Genomic DNA, 20999 nt, shown 5'->3' with positions numbered 1-20999 from the left:
TTTGTAAATACAACCCCAGTATTCTCATGGTCTGTACCTCTTTGACAGATCGTCCATTAACATAGACGTTTATTTGCGGGGGGGATGTCGTGGTACGCCTACCTCTTTGTTTACGACGGATCACGAAGAGTTCAGATTTTTGCTCAGAACAAGTGAGGCCGGATTCCCATGCGCATGCCTCAGTGATGTCCACTGCTGCTTCGAGTGTGTCTTCTATGTAGCCTTCGCATCCTTTGGTTACCCAAAGTGTGATGTCATCTGCATAGAACGTGTGATGTAGGTCTGGTATTTGTGCCAGTTTGGGGGGAATTTTGATGAGGGAGAGGTTAAAAAGGAAAGGGGACAGGACGGAGCCCTGTGGCGTTCCTTTACTTCCTAGTGTGATTGGGACAGACTCTATTGTTCCGACCGTTATCACTGCTGTTCTGTTAGTGAGGAAGGATCGGATGTAGTTGTACGTCCTTTCTCCGGGGTTGATTTCTGACAAGTTTGTCAAAATGGCTTTGTGGGTGACGTTGTCGAAAGCTTTAACAAGGTCTAAACCCAATATTGCTTTCGTTCCTGTTTCCTCGTCAGCTTCAATTATGTCCTTGTTAAGCTGCATGAGTATGTCCTGGGTAGATAGTTGGGCCCTGAATCCTAACATTGTTTCAGGTAGGAGGTTCGTGTCCTCCGCATAGTTTTGGAGCCTATTGAGGATGACATGCTCCATGAGTTTGCCTAGGCATGATGTTAATGAAATTGGGCGTAGATTCTCAGTGCTGAGTTTCTTACCCGCTTTAGGAATAGAAGTGATTTTCGCGTGTTTCCACTCTGGTGGTATGTTGCCTGCATGCCAGTATTTGTTCATAAGGTCTGTAACCGCCGCGTTCGACGTTGCGTCTAAGTTCCTGAGAGTCTTATTTGTTACTTTGTCTGGTCCTGCCGCAGATGTTGTCCGCAGTTTTCCAATTGCGTACCAGACCTCTGCGTCTGTGATGTCTGCGTCTAAATGTGGATTAGGAGTCCCCCGGTAGTCTGGTTGTGTGGTACCATCATCCATGTTTAGATAAAGTTCTGCTAGCTCTTTTATAAGGTCTTCAGTTGTACCCTCATATTTATGTATGAGTCTGTACAGTTGACTTTGTTGCACGGGACGTGTTTGTTCTGGGTCGAGCAGGTGTCTTAGAAGATGCCATGTCTTCTTATTTCCGAGCTGTCCATTGACGCTTTCACATATTTGGTTCCATTGTTGTGTTTGGAGAGTAAGTGTATGTTCCTCGATTCGCCTTTCGATTTCAGCGATCTTTTTGCGTAGTCGCTTGTTGTGTTTTTGCTTCTTCCAGCGTTTTTGGAGGCCTTTTTGTGCCTGCCACCGGTGTAACAGCTTTGAGTCTGCAATCTGCTCCTCCTTCTCAACTGGCACCACAACGCTAGTGGAGCTGACATCCTCATTCAGGGAGATAACCCAGTCGCTAAGCTTAGAGATCTCCTTTTTAGCTGTTTTGTCGCGAAGTTGCCTGAACTTGTCCCAATCCGTGGTTCGTATTTCTTTTGCTTTGTTTTTAAGTTTTGTCGTAGGGAAGGTGATGCTAAGGATGAAGTGATCACTACCAAGGTTTTGCCCGGTGTTGACCCACTTTGCGTCCTTGACGTTTTTAGAGAGGGATAAGTCTGGAGATGTGTCTACACATACACTGTTACCCATGCGTGTGTGGTCGCTCGGGTTGTTTAGCGTTGTGAGCCCTAGTGACTGTATGATTTGCCAGAGCAGGTTCCCTTTCGGAGTTGGTTTGGTATATCCTCATGCTAGGTGTTGAGCGTTGAAGTCTCCCACAATTATTAGTTGAGCCCCAGTAGCCAGCTTTACTGTGTTTATCAACAAGTGTGGGAGTCCATTGCCTTTGTTTCTGGGCGGGTTGTATACATTAAGGATGAGGAGATTTGAGTCTCCTTTTTGCCTTGGTACTATTTCAAGTAGGGTGTAATCTTCTTCCAAATCATTTATAAAATGTTGAATTGCGGTGATATTTCTATGCACCAGAGTGGCTGTGAAGGAGCCGGCTGCGTTACTAGTATCACAATGAGGTGGCAGATATGCTTTATAGCCTGGCAGTGTAGCCCTGCCGCTAGCTTCTTGCAATGCAATCACGTCTGGGGTTGGAACAGACGGTGCTTGTTGGATGTGGAGCTGCAAGTGGGCCCGCTTGCGGCCCGCTTGAAGCGCGCCTCTAACGGCAGCTTTAAAGTTGCCTCCTTACCGCTGCATCGAACCACTATTTTACTAGAGCCCCATTGAGTTTTTGATGAAAGTGATAAAATCGCACAAAGCGTCAAAATTTTTAGTAGGAGAAGAATTTCACTAGTATTACAGTAAAATTTTAACAGTGTTATATCTCTGTGCCCAATGATATAGATAGGACATGGCTACATATGCGACGACACGATTACATGTCAATTTATTCTTCGCGCATTTATTGATACAGCAATTTAGGAAAACGATAACTTAAATCAATCAGGCTTTCACAGTAACAATCTATTGAGATAAAAACTGCAAAAAAATAAAAGTAGGATTCCCAGGGCTATCCAATAACGGGGTGCTGTAACAGGATACATGCTCTAGCACCAAGAACATTTAACTCTCGTTTTTAAAGACCTTGCGTAAATATCATGGTATTGTGTGCCTATAAACTATTCCTTAGGGTGACTTATAATATAAATAGGATAAATGAATTGAGCTCCGCCAACCAGCGCTAAAGAACAGTAAGAAAGGGAATGTGGCTTTCAAATTGAAAACAAGTTTCTCTTTCTTAGTTGCATCGCCTTTGCTGTTCTTATTTTATACATAACTAAACAGGCTTGCGCTGACAACATTCTACAACATTCTAAACAACATTCTAAAGGCACATTAGCTACAACATTCCAACAAAGTTACAGCATTCTAAAGGCACATTAGTTTTCAAACTGCTTTCGAAAAATAAATGCGTAGTATAATAAAAGGAAAGATTGTGCTCCTCTTGTTTTAGCAGCACGTCCTGTGCGAAACATACGCATTATTTTATGTGATATTTTGCACTGTGCAGTATCTAGAGGGCGCATTTTAGAACTCTTTACGGATCAGTCCGTCGATTTAAGCTCCTTCCATTCAACATGCGCATGCACCGTAACTAAAATGACAAGACAGGTTGAGGGTTTAATGTTCGCTGTTGAAGCAGCCGTAGTGGCGTAAGCAGTAATGCATCATTAATGACCTATCCATGACGTTGCACGATGGGACGTTACACGGTGTTGGCTATGGAGGTGTTCGGGGTCGTTGCTAGCTCGCTGCTGCTGCTCGCTGCGCTGCTGCTTGACGGAACCGCGGTCAAGCCGACGCCCGTTCCCACCACCACCAGGACATGAGTGCCGTCGAGCGAAGAGTTAAGGTGATGGGAGGAAGATTACAAGAGGGTTTATTTACATTTTTGCAACATGGTGGTTAGAAGTCAGACTGAAGTGAAGCTGAAGTGAGGCTCAAATGAGGCTCTCCTGCAGCATTCGTTGTCGAGTTTTATACTGTTCTCCCTCCCTAAATTCCCGAGGTTGAGGACGCTCACGCAGGGGTGTGAGGGGCCCAGAGCACAAACAACACAAACTTGTGTGCACAAACACAGCACTGCACTTAGGGTCACGCCCCCTTCACATGTGGAGTCTGAGGGAAAGAAGGTTGCCGGCTAGGTAGCGTCGACTGCGGTAGGCGATGGTTTCCGGCCAGCCGAAGGTTCCCGGGTCACCGACATCTGCTGTTCATTAAATGACACTCGCCGCTCGAGGCCGGAACGCGAGGTCACGAAAAGGCCGAATGTGGTTCCTCGTGCTTGGAGATGTTCGCGAGGGTCGGAGATGATGCCCGCAAGCTTGTCGCCGTGCATGGCACGCCAAAGAGCCACAGGAAACGAAGCCCTTTGTTCCCCGGCACGGTCACGGCAAATGGGGAAGGTAACGTTCGTCTCCCCGAGGCGGCGGCGGCGGTGTCCTACACGTGCAGGAACTTCGGAAAGGGGTCTAGCCCCTTCGTTTTGGTCCTGTACTCCGACCGGACAAACTCCGTAATGGAAGTCAGCTGTCACCTGGGTCCTCTCCGTGCGTGCGGTCCATGGCGGCAGGTCCGAAAGTAATCACGCTGAAGTTGCTCGCAGCCATACACAGTAGAAACATATGTGCTGGCTGGTTCCAAACGAGACCCGCTGACGTCGATCTTAATAACGGCCATACACGTTCACAATCTCCCCGTGGGCCACTAAAAACTTGAAGTGGCGCCAGCTTTTGGCACGAACGCTGGTGTAGCTGAAAACCACATTAGAAGGATTTAAAACGCCAGAATAATTATTTTCTATTCACAATCATGAGTGAGCTAGGACATAACTCTCACTGGAGTAGGAACGGAGCGAAATAGCTTCCCATGAAAGAAAGTTCGCGTACTACATATAAACCGAAAAAAGTGCGCGAAGGCGCTACGTGAGAAGTTTAGTTGTAGAAAACATGTCGCAAGACCAAAGGAACATACTAGAGGACAAATACGGTTTCTCCATACTTTCTCTCAACGAAACCTCTGGCATTACGCAGGCTTGGCTGTCCTCACGACGGCTCGTCGAGCGGCTACTATTCATCTGTAAACTGTCCTTGGAATGATGGCTTCATCATGAGCTACAAAGAGGAGAGCAGCAGGAGCATGAAATTTTCGCACTGCTGCAACGATATGATCACCAGGCTAGTGTGGTGAGTTTCCATGGTTTGCTTTTTCTGTTTGGAGAGCAATTTGACATTACTGATGCCTTACACAATCGAAAAAAAAAACATAAAATAGAACTGAGCAAAGAGGGGACACGGGAGGAAAGACCGGTACAAAGAGCGCCGACATTCGACTTCCTGACTTCTCGCTCAGTAAAGCGCAAATACCCTGCGCTCGACAAGAAAAGAAGAAGAAAATACAAAGGCAACTCGTGAAAGATCAGTGCAGACGTGAAAGAACAACGCGCGGTCGATCAACTGGCCGTTTCAAAGGCCCGAAAGCGTGTCTTTTAAAGGTTCATTACATTGTTTTCTTTAACTGGACCGCGACGTCAGTTCAGATAGAACGAGAGGACGTGGGGAAAAGACCAATCACAGACACTGTCGGTTTAGTTGCGACTTCGCAACTAGCCGTACTACAGCCGCTGTGCCATTTAAATTAGCATAGGAGGAAAAGGCCTCTGAGTTACTTTCTTTCCACACCACGCAGAAGTCGATGGTGTGCACGGCGGCTAGCACGGGAGCTTCTCGCTACGGAAAGGGGAAGCATGAGGACAACTTAGAAACGATCGCTGTTGCGCACAGTATTCGTATCACAAAAGTTCAAATTTACTTGAGCCGCTAGCCACATCGCAACATGATAGAAAAATGGGGCCTCTCTCTCGTACATTTCTTTTGGCTTAGCATAAAATAAACCCACCCAAACTTATGCTCACGCGAGAAGCGGCAGCATGAAGGATTTCGTTGGTTAGCATAGATGTCTATCTTTCTTAGACGATAACAAACCTTCACTGAAGCTCATTTCTTCCAAGGTGATCAACGAGAACGCATTCATGACGACAAGGTAAGACCATTATTGCTGAAAAAAACAGCGCAACTGTACGATGGTAACAACAAAGAACTGGTGCAACATCAGTCGCGTGGAGCTAAAAGTTCATTGATATGGCCAGTCGTATAAAACCCATGTCATCATCATACAAACAAACAAACAAACACACAAACAAACAAACAAACAAATAAAACAAAACCATGTAAGCGCAAGAAAAACAGAAGAAAAAATTGTCAGTGGCTTAGCACAGCTAGGCCAGGATATACGTAGCGAAATCAGTTTCGTCTACTGACATAGCGTACTGACATAGCGTCTACTGACGTAGCGACGCGCCGTCGTTGTCGTTCAGCAGCTTGGCAGCGTCTCTCAGGGAGACGTTCCTCTCGTTCTTCGGGTATCTCGCTCGCTTACCCTTTGGCGCCTTGTTTCCACGTGGCGCGGAAGCTTTGCGCGGCCCGCCACCTGCGGCATCTGCTGGGCTAGCGCCATACATTGCGCGAGGGGTTTTCAGTGGGTACCACAAGAAGGCGCTTCTACTACATGCCAAGCACGGAGGAAATTTGCCGGAAACGGAGGAAATTTGGTACTCGCTTGATTGCAATATGTCTAATTAACATACACATTTTTTGCTCCTATAGGCCTTAATATACAACTCGAAGATATGATTTTAAGAACTGTGCATTCACTAGACACGCCTTTACTCAGCTTTCAAATCGCGGTAGAGTGGCACCGTCCCCGTCTCGCACGCCGGTGGCCCGGCTTGGAAACACACCTGGGACCCTATTTTCTTTTCTTCTTTTCCGCGATTGACAGTCCGAGCGGCGCTATGGTTGCCATGGTACTGGTTGCCATGGTACGAGCGCATGCGCATTGGCGGCCTTTGCCCGTTTCCGCGAAATGCGCTCCTGCTAGCCTAGTGTAGCTTTCGCTACAAAAAGGACTCCGACGTACAGGTGTAGGCATAGGTAAACGCAGCACGCTATTCTGTTGTAATTGCAGTCACGCCTTCTTTATCATAGACGCAGAAACGTTATATGTCCATGATAAAGCGTACTACTGTCCCCTACAAACCTGGACATGCCACACCTGCCAGTGTCAACCAAACAACACGCGAAAAATGTTACAAGGCATTAGCGTGCTTCCTTTCATTTTGTCAGTACCTGTGTATGTCGATTTAGTAATTGCCCACACAACATAAGAAGGAATAAACGACAGATATATTCTTCATCGGAAGTGATGACATTGCTAATACGGATCTCACTAAGCTTTTTATTCTGATCAATTCGATAGCATATGGAGAGCAGCGGACATTCGATAACCGCCTTCGTCAAATTATCCCACGGCCGCTGCCAACATTAATCGCTGAGAGGCTTACACCCAGCAAGGTCGTCAGACGAGTCAGACGCTTAATCCTGCTACTCATTTGTTGTCATCAGCGCCGATGCGTCAGTGCAACAAGCGAAGAGGACAAGTTCATGGAACTACCACTAAGTCACACAAAGCCTGTGTTTCTGCTGTATTTTGTAAGATTTCATCTGTTTTTCGTTTTTTTTTATCATGAAGTCATTTCTAACGAGACCACAGCAACTTCAAGGCGAGAGCAAAAGCCTAATCACAGAGACTATGATCTTCCTACAGCCGCCGAATTCATTCGTCCTTGTCAAAAGGAGCATACCTAATCAAAACTTCGCTTATGAAGTACCTGACCGAGGAAGCCGGTCGATCAAGGATGCCAGTTAGGCATGCCAAGGCGCAAATGAAGTGAAAACGACAGCAATGATTGCCAAATGCGGCCCAATTTTCCTTTATCCACAGGTGGAGAGGCGTATTGTGGCAGACGCATTTATCGACATTGTGACAGAAGTATCTACGGCGTTTTTTCTACGGCAAAGCAAATAACTTTGCCGTTATTCTTAGAGCACTCTTTTTCTTGGCAGGCAATTTTCTGCCCGTATGAAGATAATAATCTTTTAATTGCTGCAGGTCTCAGAAAGGGGCGTGCCTCCGCGTAAAGATAACGAAGAGGAAAATACGAGGCAGATACTTTATTAGAGAGTTACCTGGTGATGTACTCAGCAGAGACAAAGTATGCCAGCTGGCTTTCCCGCGAGTCTCCGGAACGCGTTTTATGGCGGTAAGTACGCTCTTGGTCACTGATTTCTGTTTACCTTTCCTTCGAACATATTTATTTTGTTTCACAGAGCTTTTAATGATTTTTGTTACCTGATTTCAAGTTGAATTTTTGGGACCCATAGATTACGGTTTAAAATTTATTGCGGAATCTTGGAGGCGATATGGCTACGAACTGCCTTATCGGCTAGTGATTCTAGAGCGAGATAAACTGAACATATTAATAATCTCTGATTGGTATTTAGTTCGGCTGGATACTAGACTTGACTGCTGCAAAATAGGAAAAACATCGTGTTCTTTGGCATTGGTAACTAAAACATTGCATTACGAGCAGAAAACAAAAACTTCACAGTGACCAGTCGAAAATTGTTTATGGGGTTTAGCTTTCCAAAGCGACTCAGGCTCTGAGACGCCGTATTGAAGGGTTCCGGATATTTCGACCACCCAGGATTCGTTACCGTGCAGAGACATCGCACAGTACATGGGCCTCTAGAATTTCAGTCCAAACTAGAAATTCGGGGAGTAGAGTAAAATAAATTACTTGCAGACTAAAAATTACCATTTTGCCGAAGACACCAATCTTGTTGAAAGTATTTCTCTCCTGCTGACGGCAAAATGATGGTCAAATGATTCTGCGATACTAATGCAAGCGCAATTTTCTCTGCGTATCGTTAATTAGTGCTGTTTGCCAGAATTACTACTAATTATTGTCAATGGGGTCGAATTACTGCTAATTAACACAAAAAATTAATGCTTATTAACGTCATGCCAAAGTTACACCATAAGACGACACAAAATTTAGAATGTGATGACATCGCACCCTAGCTAATTCACAGCCGCTGCCACGTTCAGACAGGAGAAGAAAAAAAATGATGGAAAAAGACACGCGTTGCAAAACCGCATCCGTTCAAGCTTCGCCGCTTGTTTGAGCAACAGATAGCGCGGGTGCAGGTTGGAGGTTGGGTTGCGACTGAGAGAAGGATTAAAATGAAAGTGTACGGCTTGCCTATTGGCTCAAGCCGAGCCACCACCGCTACCACGTGAAGATAGAAGAGAATTGAAACATAAGAGGAAAGAGTGAAAGAGAGAAAAGACGCGCGTCGCAACAGCCACGTCCACCGCAGCGGACGCTGGCTGAAAAAAAAAAAACAGATAAACGGCCAGAGGCCACAACCACCACCCTCAGGCGAAATCCTGTCACTACTGGTTGACCTCAACGCCGTAGCAGTACTCCCGAATGCATTCACCAAACATTTGAGCAACAGTTGGTCGTACAGCATTCCGGGTAGTGCCATAGCATTTATCTTTGCATATAGCTTACACGTTTTAGTCAAGTTGAAGGCTAGGTTGCGACAGGGGTTCGGATCAATGACATATGCACCTTAAACTACATGCTTCCCGAGACTACATTTTCCCCTAAGGTGCGGTTAAGGTGTCCACCGAGATGCCGAGATGTAAGTTGGACACTAGCTCGCGAATACTGAGTTCGATGGCCGGTGGGGGTTGCGCAAGGGATCTGATTTTGCGGAATATGAGAAATTCAGATTTGGCTGGAGAGCACCGCAACCCCATGGGGTCTACATAGTTCCCCACGATATCGATGGCACGCTGGAGTCTCTCTTCGATTTCGGCATCACTGCCCTCGGCGGTCCACAAGGTGATATCGTCAGCGTAGAGGCTGTGGTGGAGTTGCGGGATCTGCGCTAATTGGTGTGGAAGTTTCAACATTGCAACGTTGAAGAGAAAGGGTGACAGGACCGATCCCTGCGGGGTGCCCTTGTTGCCGAGGGGGAAGTCACGCGAGTGGAGACCTCCTACTTGAAAATGCGCCTTTCTACGTGTGAGAAAGTCGCGGATATAGTTGAAGGTGCGGGCTCCCACCCCGAGTTCATGAAGGTTCTCCAAGATCGCATCATGTCTGACATTGTCAAAGGCCTTTTCCAGGTCGAGTCCAAGAATTATTCTGGTGTCCCGCGTTTTTGCCTCAATAATCTGATCTCAATAATAATTCAATAATCTGACGGTTTCAATGGTGACGTAATTCAGAAGCTTCAGGAAACCTCGCAGCAAATTATGCGACTCATTCGCCGCATTAGTAACCGCCACTCGGGATTGAGGGAAAGCAATGCTCTCCGTTTAGTACAAGCCTTTGTGATCAGCCGCATCGCTCACGTATGCCCTTACCTACATCTCAAGTCAGCTGAAAAAGAGAAAGTGGAAGCCATAATCAGAAAATGCGTCAAACAGGCTACCCATGCACACAGCGACTGAGAAAGTCTTAGGTCTCGGTCTTCATAACACCCTAAGTGAGATTATTGAAGCGGTAACCGTCTCGCAGTACGAACGACTAACGGCCACACCAACTGGCAGACACATTCTGTCCACACTCGGCATAACATACGAATGACAAGGCGGACCAACAACTGACCTTCCCAAGCATATACGCCAACTTCTGGTCATTCCTCCACTACCTCGGAACATGCACCCCGATTTCCACGCTGAACGTCGTGCAGAGAGAGCCAAATCATTAGGAAAACGCTTCCTTAATGATACCTCTGTGGTATATGTTGATGCAGCAGATTCTTCGGCTGACAAGATGGTAGCTGTGGTCACCACGGAATGTGGTACATGCATAACTGGCGGCACTATACGCACTCAGCACACACATGTTGGAGAAGAAACAGCCATTGCTCTAGCCATTGCGGGATCCACGGCAGAAACCATTGTCAGCGACGCAAAATTGGCAATACGTAACTACACGTTTGGAAGAATCTCTCCACAAGCAGCACGGATTCTGCTAAATTATCAGCCCACGCGGCGCATTCGCCTAATCTGGACGCCTGCTCCTGCCTCTCTTGCTGGTAATGAGGCGGCTCATAAACTAGCTCGAGAACTGTCCCGCCGAGCTGGGTCGTGCAGTCCACCCGCCCTATACTCCGGCAAGGACAGGTTGTTTTCTTACAGAGAAATCCTGCAGCACTACAGGCTTGCAAGACTCAGATTTCCCCCAGCAGATAAAACGCTTTCCAAGCAACAGGCCAAAGCCTGGCGTAAACTTCAAACTAAAACCTATCCAAATCCCCAATTGTGTAGCTTCTATTCGGATGGACTCTACTCAGACAAATGCAAAAATTGTGATGCCAAAGCCGATCTAAATCATATGATCTGGAACTGCCCGCAGTCCCTACCCGCGAGTCGCTTCATTACCGACTCTGATCATTGGGAGGCTCTATTGCTCAGCCCCGACCCGGAGACACAGATCAAGCTCCTCCAGCTGGCTGAAGACTCCGCCGCTGCCCAAGGGATAGCAGCCGCCGTTTAAGCGGGCGGTGACTTCGGGTCGCTCCTCTATATCCGCTGAAATAAAGTTCCACCACCACTAGCTCGCGACAGGGATTAGGACCGATGACATTCGAACTTTCAGTTGCATTCTTTCAGGCGCAGTTGGGGTGTCCACCGATATGTCGAGATTTTAGAGCTACTGCGTCCTTTCCTTTCCTCAAAACACTTGCTTTCGTATTCCTACACGTAAGAAGACTTAAGTGGACTCCAAATTTTAAGTGGGAAGCCTTTAATGCCTCATCGTTGTAAGCAGAAGTTGTCGACAGAAATGTCACGCTTTTCAATTGGTCGAAATGGTCGTGACGTTGCAGTGCGCGAATTTCAAACGGGGCCAAGTGTACTTTGGCTAGTAACCATGTAACCAATTAAAGGGATCGTATAGTGATGCTCCAACTAAGTGGGACTAAGTTTAGTTAATTGCTTAATTAACCAATTAGCCTAATTAAGCTTTATAGTCAGACCAGTTAAATAAATAAAACCGACAAGGAATTCGGTCGAGTTCGGGAATCGAACCAGGGTCTCCGGAGTGCGAGACGAGCACGGTAACCACTGCGCCATGCCAGCTTGGTGGTTTGGAATGAACAAAGGCGCGTCTAGTGAATACGGTGTCTTCGTTCACTCCAATTTTCCTCCCTTCCCTTAAGGCGAGGTTCAGGTGTCCACTGAGATATGCGAGACATACATTCCCTTTCTCAAAAACTAATTTACCGACAAGAAAGACGTAGAGCCGAATGGGCCGTGGTGTTCTGTGGACTCCCTGTCAGCGTTGCAAGATCGCGTTCCACACGCAGAGGCTAAGCTTAACGTCGCAACCACACATTAGTCACATTATAGCAGCAACACCGCGCTTAAGGCTTTCGCCTTTCCGCGCTTTGGGTGAACAAAGTGCCCCCCTGAATTTTTATTGGAGTTCGCAGAACGAAATAATTTACGAAGCCTGAGTACATTCTTCCGCAAGCGAGAGAAAACGAAGTGGACGAGTAGGTACGCGAATGGCGAGACTAAAACTGAAATGGCGCTTACATTCTGTCCGCATACTGGCATTGTACATAATGTCGGGATGCTCAGAAGGTTGAGATGTAGTCACGACGTGATCGTAAGATCTCGAACTATGCTTGTTTCGAGCGGATTAACACCGACAGACAAAAATGACACGCGCACTGCAATACAGAAGAGAGAAAGAAGAAAACTCCTAAGATAGAGCAGATCAACAAGTTATCTCTACGAGAAAAATGGAGAAGTGGATAATCTTGATATACAGCCGATATTCTGTTTTAACCTAGGACGACAACCCCAATGTAAAAGGAACGAATGATTATTTGATAGCATTACAGAGTGCACATTAGAAGTAGGCAATTGGCAGCTAGTTAAAATGTTCTTTGAAGACGTGAAATTGGCAATGAGTGAAGTAAAAAACACATTATACTGTACTGATTGCGAAATTCTGTGCAATGGTAGGCGAGAAGCAGGATGGATGCCAGGAATTCGGCAACTCTGCCCTAGGTTCTCGGTGTAGGAGGGAGGAGTTGTTAGTATAGTTTGCAGAACCAAATAGTTTACACACCATGATTACATTCTTCCGTTAAACGGAGACCAGAAAGTTGCTGCACAGAAGCCGGAGCCCCAATGACAAGTCTAAGAATCAAATGAACTCCATCCTGTACGCGCGCCCTATTCTAGTGGTGGTGGTGGTGAAAAATTTTAATATGCAAAGAGAGTTTGAGGGTCAAAAAACCCTGCTACATGGTCGGTATCCTTAGTCCGGGACACCGCACGACGAGGCCCCGTCTCGCGCCCGCTTTACTAGAGCCCTTTGAGACTCCAGTGTGGAGCAGTTGAGGAGGGCAGTCTCCCATGCCTCTCGGGTGGGGGTGGGGGAAGGGGAGGATTCTGAGTACATGCCCACACCATGTGAAAGATATTGCACATCTCTCCACAGTGCGGGCAGCGCCCATCTGTGTTCGGATCGAAGTGTTTTGCTATGGCAGGACAGAGAAGAGTTCCTGTCTGCAGGCGCCGCAGTGTTCGCTCCTCCGCCTTACTCAGCCCCTTGGCAGGTACTGGGTAGAGACGGTGGCTGTCGCAATAATGAATTAGGATTTCGCGGAACCGCAGAAGCGGTTTATGAGTTTCTGAGCCAGGAGAGCTAGGATGAGGAGCCCGGTGTGTGAGCGCTCGGGCGGCCGCATCAGCGGCCTCATTGCCTCGTAGACCCTGGTGGCCAGGAGCCCGGATCACTTTTGTGCGAGTTGGATCGGCGGGAGCGCGTCTTAGAATTTGGGAGGCAAGAGGGGATTTTTCGCCTGCAAGATAATGTCCACAGGCCCGGCGAGAGCCTGTGATAACTGTTCTCGATTTTGGATCGGCGGCAGCGAGAGCTATTGCGACTTCCTCCGCTCGTGTTGAATTTGGGGCCCGAAAAGATAGCCCATCGACATTCATTCCCCGGTGGATTACGGCAGCCGTGAAGAATCCCGTGAGCGACGGCCCTGTGATGTCCACGTGGTAGACGCCCTCTTTATATCCATACTGCCTCTCTAGCGTGCGAACCCGAGCTTGTCGTCTGCCTTCATGTGAAGCCATGTCCATGTTACGAGGGAGCGGAGTGACCAGGAGCATGTGGCGCCACAGCACCGGGATGTTCTCCGTCCCCTCTGGTATGCATGTGTGTTGGATGTGTAAGCGCTTTAGCAGGCGGCGCCCAGGGACCGTCTGCGATAGCCGCGTATATTGGTTCACGAGGTGGGCCTCCCGCAACTCCTGATAGGAGTTTACTACTCCCAACGCCTTCAGTTCGGCGTTGGAGGTAGCAACCGGGAGGTCCAATGCTCGCTATGTTGCATTCCTGATGATGGCGTCAATGCGCTCGTCTTGTTGTTTGGCGGTGCGTATGTACGGCACGGTGTAGAGTATCCGGCTGGTCACGAAGGCATGGGCGAGCCGTAGCGCGTCCCTGCCCCGCAGACCACCCCGCTTGTTGGAAACACGGTGGATCATGCGCCCTACCTGTTCACCTATGCTCTTGAGTTTCGCTATAGTAGAGTCCGGCCTAAGTTTGTTATTGATGAACAGACCCAGGATCCGGAGCTCTGCCACTTCTCTGATGGGACCGCCCTACAGAGATATGTGTAGAGACATGTTGTCCTTGTGGTTTGTCCTGACGTGTAGAAGCTCTGATTTGGCGGGAGCACATTCGAGACCCCAGTCGGCAGCATATGCATCGACTATGGAGGCGGCCTGCTGAAGGCGGTCCTCCATCTCCCCAAGGCTCCCCTCGGTGGTCCAGATTGTAATATCGTCTGCGTAGAGTTCGTGATTTATGCTCTCCACCTGAGCCAGTCGGCCGGGCAGGTGCATCATGGCGATGTTGAAAAGGAGCGGTGATAACACCGCCCCCTGTGGTGTACCTCGTGTACCCATAGAGTACGGGCCGTATTCCTCATCCTCAATCCGGAGGAGTGCCTGACGCGGAGGACACGGAGGTCCTCGGAAAGGTGCGACGTAATGACCACAGTGATGTATCGTCTCTAATAAGCCTACACTTGAACTTGGAATGGAAGAAACTGATGAGGCGGAAGCCCATCAACGAGTAAGCACTAAGAGGAAAGTGCGGGAATTTAGGAGCTCTCAGCAGAGCAGATATTCGGCTGTAATCGATGAAGACGACCTTAGTGTTCAAGCAATGACACGATAATCTCAGAGATATTAATACGGAGTGAGCAATATAAGCAGGTGGTAAGAGATCTCGCACACCAGCTCTCTCTCTTTTCGACAAAAATATTAAGAAACATACAGGCATGAAAGCGTCCGGCTCAACGCAAAGAGCGGAACTCGCAGAGCTAACAAAGATATTAAATAAGCGTAAGTTAAGCGACCTAAGCAAGAGTAATATGGAGAAAACCAAGCATACACTAAAGAACGAATGTAACCTAAATGCGGTGAAGAGGACAGTGAGTACAGATAAAAAAGAAATGTTTGCGTTAAGACACAAAGAAGAAAGCCATTTGTAATATATGTAACAGAGCTAAAATACCCGGAAAGTTCTCACAAATCTATACTATAACAGTAGGTGAAATAACCAGGACGATAATGATGGGGGAACAGGTTTGAAGGAACACATTTTGGCGGTAACGAAGGAAGTAAAGAAAGCCTTAGAAGCAATGTAAGAGGTGAAAACAGCTGCTGAGGATTATGTAAGCACAAGTCTGTTGAAATATTGTGGAGAAACTGCGTACAAAATGCTTCACGATCTCAAAGTTGTCGGCATCCTGAAAGAAAGGAAACACGATATTAATCCATTAGAAAAGGGGCGTCAGGTACCTCAAAAAATACAAACCAATTAGGTTGCTGTTCCCTGCCTGCATAGAATTTAATAAGATAAGGTGATAGAATAACAACCTTAGTATTCAGTCATCCTATGCACCAGGCTGTTTCCACAAAGGCTACTAGAAAATCAATCAAATTATCAGTATCTCTCTGGAGATAGAAATATGCGTAGAATATGAGCACCCTTTTTATATGGTATAAATATATTAAGAGAATACGTTTGACTCATTCAAAACCACCGCATTCATGCTGGTTCAGTGCCAAATAATTTTATGGGAAAGGCATATGCAAAAGTGCTACAATATATCAGTAGCTATATAGCTAGCTACTAGTAGCTATATATAGAATATATCAGTAGTTCACAGTATTTATTGAAAAAGTAATAAATTACAGATAAGAACGCGTGTCAGAGAAAAAGACACGATCTCTCACCTAAAATTAACGCATGTTTACATTAGGTATTCAGAGATATGTTTGTCTTCCTGGGTTCGATTGCCCGCAGTCCTACAGTATTGATATTGTTTTCAGCATATACGCATCTTATCTTGAGCACCAAGGTTTTTTCTCTCATTTTTTGTTTTCTTTTCTACGTGCTTGTTGTTCACTGCTAACCCTGTTTGATTACTTCAGTATGCAAGGCTTCGTTATTTTGCAAGTCTTTTGCAGGGAAAAGAATGCGTCTTCCTTCGGGTATTCTGACAATTTCGCAATATGAGAAAAGAATCAGTGCATCATACATGATCCGTGTCATATATAATATGATCACATAACAGGATATATAGTATAATATAATGATACATAATTATTATCCAAGCATTGCATCATTTATGTTACAGTGACTATACACTTATGATACATTCATTATCCCTGCAAGAAGAGTAACGTTATGGTGAAGACTTCCAGTACATTTGTTTTTTTTTTCAAGTAGCCCAGAAGGTGCGACGTAAACGTGCCCAGTAATTTAGGTAATAACTACGAGTTTGGTTGACACCCTTTGATAATTATGTCGTTTGTGAGTGTGTGTGTGTGTTGAGTACACTTGATTTCGTCTTCTGCCCTTTCTTTCACACTGCTGTGGCACCACTAGGAAAGGGACGGAGACAGAGTGATGACAACATAAGTGCTCACTAACAACTTACAAAATTTCTTAAAAGCACGAATAATAGACAAAACCAACGGTTACACGCACAGTCAGAACACGGCTGCAAAGTCTTCGTGGTGCCACATTAGTATGAATTCTTACCAACTCGCCCAATTCTCAACCCTTTTGAACTTTCTTTCAGGCTTTTCCTCTCTTTTTCACAGTTTTATTCTCATGTATTCCTCTAATCTTTGACTCCTAGTTGGATTAGCGTGCTGGGATAACAACCAGGCAGGCCTCTCATGCATTCACTAAAGTCCCTCCCTCGTCCTACTTTATTCTTTTGTCGGCGGGTCTCTCCTCACTAATTTCTTATTCCGTTTTTCCAATCACCTGGCGCATTCTACACTCAGGACGACCATGGTAAAGAGAACTGCCACGCTCGATGCTTCATGCCAGCATCCGTTTACGGCTATAATACGTCACTGCCGACATTTTTGCCAGACAATGCTCCCTGCAACGAAAATCACGGCGTAAGTTCATCAAAAAAAAAAAAAATTCTCTTGTGTCTATTTCCACCGCTGCATATGTGCTTAGAAATTCAGGTGTCTCCGTTCTATGCGATTGAAAACAATATCAAGAAATTTTGGATGAGTGCATTGTTTCAACAGGAATTTGCTTGCGAACACTATTTTTTTGCGTATACCAACCAATATATTCACAGGCTCCTCGTTAGGACTCTGGAAATAATTTTCCATTTTGGTTCAACAGCGAAGCCTATTGGTTTTCAGTGCGTCTTAAGTACTCGCTGCGTGCACAGCCGGATAATTAAAAGCGAGATTTTAGCACTCGTGGCAAGGCTATACAATTTACATTCTTAACAGTACCTCTCAATGCTTCCAAGTTGGCACGAAATTAAAAGTCACGTCCAAGAAAGGTGAACTTGAGAACGCCCGAATGACTTAAAAAGGCGAATCGCTCTTGCACATACATGTAGTAGAGTCTTCTTAGAGAGAGTGACGCTTGATTTCAGTGTATTACGTGTCATTTGGGGCAGAACACGTCAGACGCAGCCGCTGCAGAATGTTCTCGCCTTGAACGGAGTACGACAAACTATATGTGAGAGGTTAGGGCGTACTTTGCGCTGTCCACATGCGTAGCTTAAGTAACGGGGCTTTGGTAAGTAAAAGTGATGTAACTAAATATCAGAGTTGCTTTGTTACAAGAGATTTTTATGCATATTGGGAACTAAATGCTTTGTTAAGCCGAATTATGCATTAATCGGAATAAAATATTTCTCCACCTCCCACCATCGTTTGTTTTCTCAACGTGTAAAATTTCATTCCGCTATAAATGTTGCGGGAAAGGAGGGAAAAAAAGCTGCAAGAAAGGGAAATGCAATCCAGGCATGCAGTAAAATACGGAAAAAGCGTTCGTTTGTGGATGTGAGGCAAATATTTGGTATTTTTGAAAGCACTAACTGCGACATTCAGCTGTTTTGTCGAAATAGGTGAAAGGTATACAGATTTTCAGGCGTGCAGAATGAAAGAAACGAAAATGCAACTTTCTGATACCTACTCCAAGCGAAAAAAATTACGTAGCGAATTTTTTACCTCAGCGTTAGGCTCGAAGAGGACCTGAAAACTCAAAAACCTCCTTTTGACTTTATTTATTTAATCACATGAGTGTGATTTTAAGAAAATTACCTTCCGCTCTCTTGCCGCAGTGCTTCAAGATGAGGCGATAACACAGTTGCGATTCTACGCCGTCAATGCAACGCTCAGTGCCGCTAAAGAGCTTGTCTACTAAGAAGGTACCACGCTAAAACTGCAGCGCGAGGGAAAGCCCGGGGGATTTGCCTTAAAATTTACTCCACCTGTCAATTTTTACCTGGCAGTAGCTATTCTTCACCTGGCTGGTAGGTTAGCAAGCTTCGACACGATGCGCGACTCGTTAATACGGTTTCAGGGTGCAATAGATGTGGCCTCGTTTGAGAGCCACTGCGCACTGACATTCTCTGGGCAAAGCATACACCACCCTGCCAGCCCTGAGTCTACTGAGTAAAATTTGCTCGTCTTAAGATCAATGCTTCTGCAGGTTATTTGTTTGTCATCAGAACCCTGTGATAGGCTATGTAATCTGGGCCCTCTTCATGCGTGAGCGAATAACTTCTATATTTATTTTTTGTTTTTGCGTTACGCGTTAAACTCACTCGTTTCAGATCTGCTTGTGGTTAGAATATGTAATCCTCAGCCCCCCCCCCCCTCTCCGCCCCTCAAAAGAAAAAAAAATTACCCCGGTGCAGGCTAAGTCGCTAAGAGGAAAATTTAAGTCTTTTCTTCTCGTTTCGTGACCTGTTTTAAACCTTTTTGCAACACTTTTTCAGACAAGATGCTTAAACGGCGACTGCGTGGTTAACAGGACGAGGCACTCACTTTACAAGCCAAAATAGGACGGAGAGAAATAAACATAACTTTCTAACTCTTGCCACTGGTGTCTACCCTTGCGTGTTACGTCATTTATGGTGTGCTGGTGATGCTCCAATACTTATTTGAAGAGGGTTTTTTCTTGTCAGTGCGCTGACGCCTGACAAGTTCTTGTTACTAGCACACAAACTATATACTGAGCAGGTCACTGAACATCTGCCGAGACTTGAAATAAAAACTGATAAATCTGAATTGTATAGAACATTCGACAAGGCCGGTTAAAGTAGACAGAGAGTTGTCCATTTATTTTGTCTGTGATAGACTATTTGGAAGACGACATAGTATTGGCCTATATGTTCTCCATGGCTACGAACGCGGCTGCTGTTTTGTTAGAAGCCTGAGAAATTGGGGATACAATTCCGAACGGTCAGTATGTGAAAAGCGCTATAATATGTGAGGGGTACGTATTTTGTCCGTGTTCTTCCTAGGTCTCTGACATCCACCGACTGAGGCACCCGGCAGCGGGCCTTAGTGGCTATGGCTCTTGAATGCGCAATAAAACCCTGGCCTCGCAGGCCACCTTTTAGTGACAAGTAAACAGAAAACACTACACCCGTGTGCTATTTTATGAGAGCGCCGATTATAAATCGTTTATCTTATGTGCATACAACCGGAGTACCCTCCAGCATTCATCGGTTTCAATTAAACTACTCACATAACTGACGAGTGATGCCCGTAGATATGAGTAGGCCAGTATGAGCTACGGAGTAATTTGGCATGAATTTTTAATCCATACCGAAGTTTTAGATTTCTTCGCTACGACAACTTTTTCCCTCCAGCGGTGATGTAGAGCAAAATTTCCAAACGTTTACGCTTTGCTGCAGGCTAACTCCGCGATGGCTGTCGTAGGGCTGCTGGCTGTATTTTTCTCATGACTAAGACATACGGCAGAGCCTATGATCTACAAACACTATGGCAACGTAGCCTAAGAGAATGATCACACCTAGCGAAAGGTCGAGAGGCCGGCGCTAGTAGCAGAGCAACGCTGTGCGCATTGCCGTCAAGTGACCACGAATACACGTTCCTCACAGACACGTGACGAGTTAGCATCACGTGGCCACATCTTAACGGTCTACGCTGTGAATAAAGCTAGAATGGGTCTATGTAACAACTTTATCTGTAACAGACCAAGTACACATTACCGCGATGCCATGTGCATTAGGTAATTGCGAGCTTTTTGTACCAAAAACTTGCATCTTACTATTTTAGATTGTTTTGTGATGGTACCTCGCAGAAAACGCCTCCAAACGTCGACGCTAGCTGCAGGCGATATGAGGGCTAGGAAAGCGGCAAGCCTAGTCTCAAACGGCTCCTCAGTGTGACGAAAAGTTTGATTCAAACTGGCATACATGCGTTACTGTGTACGTTAACGGCAGTAAATTGTGGTTACGCCAGCAAGCCTAGATCACTGCAATAAAACGAAAGCTGGCGAAGTGCTACTGATCGTGGTACGAAACATAGTAGGTCCGGGACGCTCCTCACAAATGTTTTATTTTACATGTTCGTAGACCAATCGCGCACACCAAGACGTCATGGCCACGCGCTTGTAGCTGCCTTGGCGCTGGAAAAGTAGGCACGTAGAATGAAGAAGCATAGCTTGTTGGGCCAGGTGGTGCATGGATACGAAAACAAAAAAGTAGAAATGGACGCGTTCGCAAGGAGAACGAGTAGACAGGACCACGCTGGAACTGTCGCGGTATCGTCCTGTTCCCTCCCTCTTATTCTGAACGTGTCCTTTTGTGCTGATTTTTTTTCGCACTCGGGTGGACTTGAATTTGGGTGGAAAAACAGCGCGAAAGCGACGGAAGACAAAGATGAAGGAAACCAGGAAGGATGAAGGAAGACAAAGGAAACCACACGGACGAGCGCTGACTCACAACTATTTTTTTGTTCAGAAAAAGCAGATATTTATATTTAAAAAAGTCACATGACCTGACGTCACCCGCGCACATGCCCAGAGTACAACAGTCGAAGAACTATATCATGAGTCAATAATGAATCTTTACAAAGCGATTTCAGAACACCGTGATTAACCGTAAAAGCACGAGACAGGCAG

At 46.1% G+C, this 20999-nt stretch overlaps 2 pseudogenes; one reads left to right on the top strand and one right to left on the bottom strand.

The window, feature by feature from the left end:
• The window catches only part of LOC149328570 (venom metalloproteinase Antarease-like), a 33922-nt pseudogene extending 15013 nt beyond the window's left edge, over positions 1-18909 (top strand).
• On the bottom strand, positions 12807-14134 carry LOC149328571 (uncharacterized; annotated as a pseudogene).
• Positions 18910-20999: the final 2090 nt, after the last annotated feature.

The sequence above is a fragment of the Amblyomma mixtum genome, chromosome 9 (assembly GCF_055824585.1).
Source record: "Amblyomma mixtum isolate Tamu chromosome 9, ASM5582458v1, whole genome shotgun sequence".
NCBI classification, from domain to species: Eukaryota; Metazoa; Arthropoda; class Arachnida; order Ixodida; family Ixodidae; genus Amblyomma; species Amblyomma mixtum.
Note: the sequence above shows the minus strand (reverse complement) of the source record. Positions and strands in the feature narration are given on the sequence as shown.